The sequence below is a fragment of the Arachis ipaensis genome, chromosome B08 (assembly GCF_000816755.2).
Source record: "Arachis ipaensis cultivar K30076 chromosome B08, Araip1.1, whole genome shotgun sequence".
NCBI classification, from domain to species: Eukaryota; Viridiplantae; Streptophyta; class Magnoliopsida; order Fabales; family Fabaceae; genus Arachis; species Arachis ipaensis.
Window position 1 is genome coordinate 106,720,699 of NC_029792.2, and position 8,245 is coordinate 106,728,943.

Genomic DNA, 8,245 nt, shown 5'->3' on the forward strand with positions numbered 1-8,245 from the left:
TGACGAAAGTAAAATAGAAATAAACAAGGAACGAACCATACTCCACTCTGTCACCATATCCGCAATCTCACCGAAGTAGATTACGACCTGTAACACCCTAACTACCAAAGCTCACGCTTCCGGCTGCGCCACTCTGATAGCTCGGACATTACGACGACTTTTATATTATTTAATACTAAAATATGAGCCTGTTTGAAACTTTAAACCGCAACACCGCTCCCAAAAATACTCTCATCCGATAACATACATCCATAGATACCATACAACTTACAAAACTCATAAAGAGTACATCCATGTATATACATATATATATATAATATTACAAGCACTAACCAATACAATTCCTATCCCTCTTACAAAATATATCAAGATAAAGGCGAGGGTACAATAAACCATAACTAAAACAATACAGAGCATCACAACAACAATTAAATAAACTCTTCGTAACTTCTGCGCCCATATCCTGAAAGGGAAAAAAATGTAGGGGGGTGAGAACATCATCCTCGAAAGGGTTCTCATTAGAGGGTTTTTAGGAATTACTGTAATAGGATACATTAAGATAAACCATACCAGTGATTAATAACCGTCTCATGCCTCTTTTCAAAAACGACGGTTTACAATAAGAGTAAAGTCGGAAATCTTTTCTAAAAGAGGAACCGTTCAAATCAAGTTTCAACTCTTTTTAGCCTTGGCTTTAGAAATCTCGTTTCTCAAATCATCTCAGGCTCATAAGCCAAATTTACTTAAAGTGAGTTCCCTTTTTAAAACAAAGCCACCATCGCCATTCTCTTTCCAAAACTTCCAAAACCATGGCAAGTTAAGGATTTATCTCAAAGTATTCAAAATCACCCATACAACAATGGGATTTCATAACAAAAGTTTCTCGGCAAAGTCCCAAGTCTTTAGGGGAGAATAACATATCTCATTTCGCCAAATTCATTTAAAATCATTAAAACATTGGCTTTCTGATTTGAGTAAGCAAATAGGATCTAAGCCAAACCGAGTAATGTAATCATTTACTTCTTTCAAAGCCGTTTCCTTTACTTAGGCAAAACCAACTTCAACCCCCATGATAAATTCTAGAACGTTTCAACTGTTCAAAATTGTTTTAGTCTTGCAAGAATTCAGAATTCAAAGAGTACTTAAAACCTTTCTCAAAACATTTCAAAATGAAACTTGTCAATAGACATTCAGGTTCTTTCAAAGTCATTGAAACTTCTTTAATTGAAACCCCCAAGTCAAATTCAAAGGCATAAACCCTTTTCACATCCAAACAGCTTTAAAATACAAGTTTCATCTAAATAACCTTCTCCTGAAAGAGATACAATGCCTTTCTTAAGAAGCAAGACTAAATCACAATTTCCTCTTTATTAATTCATTTCAAAAGCATGAATCATCCTTTTCTCAATAATTCAAATAAAATAGTAGAAGTCTTTAACTCATCATTTTCTAGACAACATTTCAATAAAGACTCGGATTTTATATAAATTTCGGCAGCACCTCCCCTAAAACTTAGACTTTTGCCACCCGGTTCGGGTCCCAACTAAACCGTTTCTCATTCCTTTTCAACAGCTCAAAACCAGAAATCAATTCAAAAGCAAGCTAAATCCAACGGTCGCCTCAATGGCATACCTTAAGGAAACCATTTCAAAAATCAACCAATTTAACTCATTTTTAAAACTTTAAAGAATCTGTTCAGCAATAAACCATTTTCAACAGATTAAACTCATTTCAAATATTTAAAGAATCAACTTCAAACATTACATTTCACAAGCCACACAACAATTCAGCCAAGCCAACATCCATAATCATTCGAGTCAATCAAATAATACATAAGGCAGATACAATCACTAATTACACCATATCTCACATTAGTATCCATATGTAATAATTCCAATAATAAGCTGTAGTTTTTGGAAAGCGCCCCTACCTCGAAACGCAAATCCATAACCCAAAAGTCTCATAGAGTCCTTTCCGACTCAATCCGAAATCAATAACCAAAATCCCGGCTCTGCTTGTTTTTCGCAACAATCTCAACGACTCTAGTCGCAACATAGAACAATCAGGACTTTACCACACGTTACCACAATTCATATTCATTAACCAACACAGCAAAATACTAACGCGAGGCTTTCCGAAACATACTTACTTACCGAAACGAAGAAGGAACGGATGAACCGAATAGCGGCGGTCTTCGAACCCGTTCGGCGGCAGCTTTAATCGTGACCCGCAATAACCGGAGCTTGACCCTATGTTACAAAACCTCAGAATCTGTGGCTAAATATAGCAGCATATTGATTTTCAAGAGCTCCGGAATGAAGATGCTTACCAGGAGAAAGGATTAAAGACTGAATCAAACTACAGAAGTTCCGGTGATGGTTCCGGCGGCCACAACAGCTTCTCTGGCAGCCATACACGACAGGAGACAACCCCGTTACAGCTGGTTGGGCAACGACAGCTTCCGACGGCCATAGAAGCTCCGGCGGCCAGAACAGCGGCACGGCTTCGCCCTCCTTCTTTCACGGCTCCCACGACAGCAACTACAATTTAAAACCCTTACCGGCAGAGCATCCTCCGGCGATGGTAATGGCGTTTCCCGGCAGCCAGGCACGGCGAAACCAGACAGCGGCGACAGCTCGTTTGCGGCAGTGACTTCCTCTGGTGGCGCGGGCAACGACGGCGCTGATAGCTGAGCTTGTGAACGACGGCGGCGCAGGGGCAGTTTCCTCCCCTCTCGAGCACGCCACTTCCTTCTCTCTCCTCGAGGCTCGACGGCGGCAGCAGTCCGAGACGACAGCGACAGCACACGGCGACGCATCCCTGCGCAGTGGGTCGCGCTCCTCCTCGCGTCACTGGCCCGCATTTTCCACCCTCAACATCGCGCGATCTCTCTCTCTCCACTGAGCTCCCTCTCTGTGTATCAGTTCGGTGGTGATGGCGGTGGCGAGGCCCACCGGTGCCGGCGCTCTTCCCTCTTCTCTTCTCCTCCCTGCTGCACTCAATCTCCCTCTCCCCTTTTTGCTTCGTTTTTTTTTATTCCTTTTCTCTACTGCTGCTGCGCATGAATGGAGAAAAGGGGAAAAAGGTGTGTGGCTGCTGCTGGGTGTGGTGAAGAGAGAACCGGGTCTTTGGGTTAGGGTTTCAGGGTTAGGGTTTCATTTTCAAAAATTAGGGTTAGGAGCATTTTAGTAATTTCAAATGAAATTGGGAAAAATATAGTAATTGAAACCCAAATTAAATCCAACACTAATTGTATATAGAAAATACTATTTGCTCACCAATTTTACAAATTATTTTCAATAAAATGCCCAAATCAAATAATTAGAAGTAATATAATTAATTTCTCTATTTTTCAAAATAGCTGTACTAATATTTAAAATATTACTGATGTAATCCAAACCATGTAAAACCCCTATTATTTCATAACTGACAAATTTATAATCTAAATATAGAAAATAATCCAATAATTATAAAATTGGATAATAATCATAACCCATCTCAAATTCGATAAATCAAAACTTGCCTTAATTTTCTTTAATAGAGAAATTTCTGAAATTAAGGTTACAGAAACACTGAATTTGAAATTAGTTAATGATAGCCCTCTTTCAAAGGTCTTGGGTCTTACATTCTACCCACCTTATAAAAATTTTCGTCCTCGAAAATTGATACAAAACGAAAAAAAAAAATTCATAACATTTCACCCTTGAACACATTTAAGGAAGAAGCAAAATATCTCAACATATAATCATATATACAGTTTTCAAATACTTGGGTGGTCGTAGGTATAAAGATACAAAGCCAGGAGTGTGATTGTAAAGCAAACGTTACAAGATAGGCTCAATGCACAAGGTCACATAATCTCAAGACTTTACAAAAACTCGAGGTGCCAAAATAGAGTGCAAACCAGGATAGGCGTTCTCAAAGCAAAGTGGTAATTAGTGTGGTAAAAGGGTGCAAAACATGTTGGTAGTAAAGTAAGGCATCGAGGGCTATAAAACAAGATGGGGTTAAAACGACGTGCTTAACATCCGCATACTAATCTCATTTCAACCTCAAGGCTTCAACTTTCCAACTCCGTCAAGCACTTTTCAACCTCATAGCCAATCATAAGCCTAACACCCGCAAGCTCGTTTGCAAGGGACAAAACACCCACAACTCATCATAATGTTACACACCTACCGCTTCACCTTCCATATATACATGTCACATCTTAAAGAACTAATGCATCGCGTTACTACGTCTACAAGTTGCACGTGATATCAAAACAATTCTCGAGTCTACTCAGAAGGATACAAGATTCTAGAAAGGAGAGTCAAATGTCAAAGATAGTACTCATAGATTTGAGAGAATGTATCCAATTCCAGATAAACAAGGGTGCTCAAGCAAAGAAGTTTGCTAGAAATAAATCAATTGACAACTTCAAAGATAACCCTTGGATCCAAGAAATTCAATAGGACCAATAAGAAGAAGAATCAGTGCATTAGTTTGAAACAAGTCCAAGCTGAGTCGAAGAACTATGTGGTTTACAGAAGAAAATATCTCAAACCCAAGACAAAGCTCACAGAACTCGAGCACGATTACAAATACTTTCGGATACATTGTTCATGAAAGAGTCGAAAACTTGCGGAAAAACCACTTTGCAGTCTAGAAGAAATGTTGAGCAACAAACATTCTTCAAAAGAGTAGCAAAAGCATAAATGTGGCTTTACTTCAATACAATTTCATGTTGAAGTAGATCATGTAGAGTTTTAAAAACAAAATGCACACAAGTTTGGTTAAGAGCTAAAATATTTCCTCAAATATTTTAGAAAGATAATTAGATGCACAACTTAACCAAAAGCAGTTCATAAAAACTCGGAAGTAATCAAATGCTTGTTCAAAATTCTCAAAATTTCATATTCAAACAAGCGTGTATAACATTTATAGTAAGTACGAAAGAGGGAGTTAAACTCTCTTTAGAAAAGAAATTCTGAGGTAGAAATTTGCTTACAATTTGGTAAAGGAAATAAGTGGTGCGTTACAAACGAACCGGTTTCCACTAAACAAGGAAACTTTCCAAAACTTCATTTAAAATAGTGCATCCCAACTTTAAATTAACTTCTTCAAAATTGAACCATGGTTTCAATCTAAATCAAGCACAGAAAATAAATTCCGTTTAAAACTTCTTACAAGAGAATTCAAAACTTCTTTAAAAGTTCAAAACAAGACTCCAAAAGTATACTTGAAATCACCATCTCAAAAGGATATTCAAGGATATTAGGATGTACTTGAAAAGGAGTCAAGCTATATAAGAAAGAATCTTAAATCAAAGTAGTTCAAACAAGATCCACTAGGCATGAGGCATCAAACAAGCTTTTAATTGATTCAAAAGAATACGAAAGTCATAGGAAAATGCAACCCAATCATTAGTAATTTCCCAAGGATAAATCTTTGACTAAAAACTCTTGTAAAGATAATGAGAGATTAAACGATGCACTGTTTTGAAACGAATCAAACTGACTTATATAAGAATGAGGTTCACCAGAGAAGAAAAACCAAGATCAATGGTAGTGTTCACAAGATGTAAAAGATTAGTTGAAAACAAAGCCAAGCACGACACCTATGGAGATGGAAGGCTTAAGAGAAACTTTAGTCCGTTCATAAGGGGAAAGCCATGAGTCCAACATTTTCAAAAGAACAGCAATGGCATAAACCATATAGCATGCTAAATCAAACTCAATTCAAAATAAGTTAAATAACGCTTATCAAACGAAACTCAACCGGAATAAAAGTAAAAAATCCTTTCTTTTCAAAATCTTGAAAAAAATATCCAAATACATAATCAAATGAAGATGTGCAGTGGAACTATAGTAAAACCACTAGAAAGTCAATTGTAATTTAAAGTAAATACAGTTCCATAAACCAGTAAAAATACGGACGGGGCCTTAGAATTAAATAGTTATTAAACTGTATAAGGAATTTTCAAAGTTCCACATATATATAAGTGTATATATAATCAACAGCAAATTTTTATAAAAATCTCAAAATTGGCTGTAATCACTATCAAATAAGAGAAAACTGAATCAACAATTTCTCTAATAATGGACTCGAAATCCGGAGTTAAAATGCACAGTGCAGTAGGACAAGTTCAAAGTCATGTCAAAGGATACATGAATCAAGAAGAACTCAAACAGAGAAAGATAGATACAACAAGGAGTTCAACCAGGCATATGCACTTAAGATCAAACAAGAATGCATATGAAAAGAGGAATAGAGTTGAAAAGTCAAACTATTTTTCAAAGCATTATCAAACAAGAACTTCAAGTTAGGACATGAAAGAACAGGTCGACTCGAACAAAATCCAAAACACACAACTGAATAGCCTCGAGAAATAGTTTCCAACGTTCCTAAAACCCACGATTCGCTTTACTCAAAACTAGTACGTCATCTATGATAACCCATTAGTGCTTTCATATACAAAATTTACTGGTATTAAGCCGGCCAAACTTAATATCAGGAAGTATGCAATGCAAGACTAATAGCGTTAATCGATAGACCGTCATGTGCATAAAGCTCTAATTCTTGTCATTCGACAAGGCCTAATACATGACAAACACTCAGAGTATGCAACTGAAGCATAGTCATTCCATTCTTCAGGCTCTACAGGAAGAACTGCTCTGATACCATAATGTAACACCCTAACTACCAAAGCTCACGCTTTCGGCTGCGCCACTCTGATAGCTCGGACATTACGACGACTTTTATATTATTTAATACTAAAATATGAGCCTGTTTGAAACTTTAAACCGCAACACTGCTCCCAAAAATACTTTCATCCGATAACATACATCCATAGATACCATACAACTTACAAAACTCATAAAGAGTACATCCATGTATATACATATATATATAATATTACAAGCACTAACCAATACAATTCCTATCCCTCTTACAGAATATATCAAGATAAAGGCGAGGGTACAATAAACCATAACTAAAACAATACAGAGCATCACAACAACAATTAAATAAGCTCTTCGTAACTTCTGCGCCCATATCCTGAAAGGGAAAAAAATGTAGGAGGGTGAGAACATCATCCTCGAAAGGGTTCTCAGTAGAGGGTTTTTAGGAATTACTGTAATAGGATACATTAAGATAAACCGTACCAGTGATTAATAACCGCCTCATGCCTCTTTTCAAAAACGACGGTTTACAATAAGAGTAAAGTCGGAAATCTTTTCTAAAAGAGGAACCGTTCAATTCTCAAAAACTCAAAAGTCTTTCAAAACGGTTTATCTATGCGGAACCAAAATAGCCTTTCATAATTTTATTCCAAACCAGAAACACAAAAGTGAAATCAACCATCGGTTCACCTCATTCTAACCACGGCCCTAGGCCCAAACAATCCAACCAGCAACCAATCACCACAGTCCAACAGAGTCCCAGTAGCAAACACAAATAGAAGGATGCAAGCACAAACAAACAGTTATTGCAAGTAGAACAATTAGCAATTAGTCACATAGGCAAACCAAGTATAATATGCACGCCCAAACAACGTCACATAAATGCATATGATGCATGCCTATCCCTAGTGGCTGATGATATCATCTGTCGGTTATATAGCCAACCCGACACGTCCTGGTAGCTAACCATGGAGAGAAACACCCCTCGCGGAGCAAGTAGGTTTGAGCTACAACCCCATTGCTACTACTCGCTCAACCCAGAGCCAGTGGAACAACCACTACTGCGGCTACTACCCAGGCGGATGTTTAAAAGCTCAACCTGGAGCGAGTGGAATCACCACTACTACCGCTACTACCCAGGCGTCACAATCTCTGACCTGGAGCAAGTGGGACGAACCACAACCCTTGCTACTATCCAGGTATCTCAAGCATATATTCATTCAGTCCAAACCATGGATCAACATCCATCTTAGCCATCCGACTTAAATTCATAATTCATAGTCAGCCATACGGCCCATAACTCATTCGGCAATCAGCCATAAATCAATATCATACACAGCCATTCCGGCTCACGGTTCAATCCAGAACCAGCCAATATTCATAATCATACACAACCATTTCGGCCCATAACAAAATAGCACTTCCTCCATCCAACATCATCAAATTCATAAAGCCGGCATTTAAGCCATAAATCACTTTTTCTCAAATCGCTTCACTTTGAAATCAAGTTTCAACTCTTTTCAGCCTTGGCTTTAGAAATCTCGTTTCTCAAATCATCTCAGGCCATAAGCCACTTTTAC